Source organism: Vicia villosa, linkage group LG1, assembly GCF_029867415.1.
Source record: "Vicia villosa cultivar HV-30 ecotype Madison, WI linkage group LG1, Vvil1.0, whole genome shotgun sequence".
Classification (NCBI taxonomy): domain Eukaryota; kingdom Viridiplantae; phylum Streptophyta; class Magnoliopsida; order Fabales; family Fabaceae; genus Vicia; species Vicia villosa.
This window is the reverse complement of record NC_081180.1, coordinates 139339774-139341650: the sequence shown is the minus strand read 5'-3', so window position 1 is coordinate 139341650 and position 1877 is coordinate 139339774. Positions and strand designations below refer to the sequence as shown.

Here is a 1877-nt window from a genome sequence, read left to right as displayed (position 1 = left end):
GAGTCTGTGTTCTTTCCCCAGCGGTTTCTTGTTTCCCTCTCATGGAAGTCATGTGCATTACATTCATAATCATAAGCATTGCATTGCATCTTAGGGCCAAAAATTGTGTATTCTGTATTTAAGTCTCTTCAATCACGTCGAGACGAAGATTTCAATCTTCATATCTCCGGATAGAAGAAACTTAAATAGGGGCATCTGTCATACCCCAATTTTTTACCCTAAGATCCCGCGTCTCAGACTTTGTTTAAATCACATCAAGATCATGTGCGAGGCCCTCTTGCGCTTCTCTCATTTTGAGCTCACCTGCAAGGGAATCACCAGGCACATTTTTGTTCATATTTCTATTCATTTTTAGTTATTATGTTTCACTAACCATTAATCAAAATTCAAAAAATAGTTTTTATTTTTGTTTCTTTATCAGATAGGGTCAGAGGATCAAGAAGTTCAGGTGATTTTTCTCATCAGGGTTCAGAGGTTTGAATCAAGACTTTATTATTGTGGTGATGATTGTCAAGTGGTTAAGAATCAATTCAAGAGTGTTCAAGTTCAGTCAAATGATATTGAATTTTTGAGCATTTATTTTGTTCAAGAATTTAATTCGAGATGAAGAAATCATGCAAATTGAATTATTTGGAGTTGAAAACCAAGTTCTTAAGGATTAGTGCAAGTTCTCACTTCATAAAAAAAAAAAATCCAATTCATGATTTGATTCCAAAGTTTCCATTCAAGATGTAAGAGTTTCAATTCTATGATCATTCAACATACAAATTTCGAAGCTTCAAATCCAAGAAAGTCCATTCAAGTTCATAACTCATTCCAAATTACAAGGTGGACGGATTCTCAAAGTTACATCATTATGTTTACATAAGGAAAAATTCAAAATATTCCAAGTCCACACCATTTTCTTCAATATTTCTCCATGTCCATGCTCATGTCTTCCTTTGAATCTTCCAAGCTCAATAATCTTCAAGATTTCATCCATGCTTCTCTTTCAACTTTTATCAATTCATAAAGGAAAAGAAACAAAGGTGGAGTTAGCAATTTCCCAAATACAAATAAATCAATCCACAAAAAGTTTGACAAAGATTCAAGGCCCAAGAACATGTTCAAACAATATCTCAAGAATATAAAACAAAAGCTGAAAATTGGAAATAAAGAGGGATTTTCGGTTTGGGCTGCAGAAAAAAACGGGTTTCGTTCCTATTGATTCTCATTCCGGATTCATCAAAATTTTGGCCCAGATTTACTCATTTCAAACCCTAGTTTCTACACTATATAAGCATTGACTCACACTGACACAAAGGACCTTTTGCTCAGAACTTTTCAGACTTACTCAGAACAAAATCAGAAAAAACTCACCTGAACCGAGCTTGACCGAAACCACCGCCGGAATTCCAAAACCACCGTGCCGGAATTTCAAACCACCACTGTTTCTTCACTTTTTTGGTTCCAAAAGGTTGATAATCTTCATCTGAACACAAATTCATCTTTAGTTATGTGATTCATGCACTGTGGTGCTACATTTGAGCTTAGAGATTCATAACTTTAACTGTAGATCTACTCTTTTCCTTAAGTTTTGCTTTAAACTAACCCGATATTCAAGGAAGTGAGAAGAAACCGAACGCAAACAAGTAAAAAAATTTGAGTTCTGGGAACTTCCATCTCCGGCCTCCGTGCCGGAGAAACGCCGGCCGCCGTGATCTCCATGTGAGCCGCCGCGTGTTCATCCTCTCCGCCCCTTTTTCTTCCTGTTTCTACCTATTGCTTCTTTTTTAAACAAACTTTGTTTTGCTTTGTTTTAATGAGAGAGAGAGAATGAACTTTTTTTTATTTGAAAGAAGAAATGTTTTAATAAGTCATAATGATGATGATGTTTA

The 1877-nt window shown here is 35.6% G+C and overlaps 1 long non-coding RNA gene across 1 annotated transcript; it reads right to left on the bottom strand.

Annotated features, from left to right (window-relative positions):
* Positions 1-768: 768 nt before the first annotated feature.
* Positions 769-1570, bottom strand: LOC131618080 (uncharacterized). The gene is made up of 2 exons (XR_009288728.1): positions 1360-1570; positions 769-995 (listed from the first exon to the last, which is right to left on the bottom strand). It is a non-coding gene; the product is annotated as an uncharacterized LOC131618080 (long non-coding RNA).
* Positions 1571-1877: the final 307 nt, after the last annotated feature.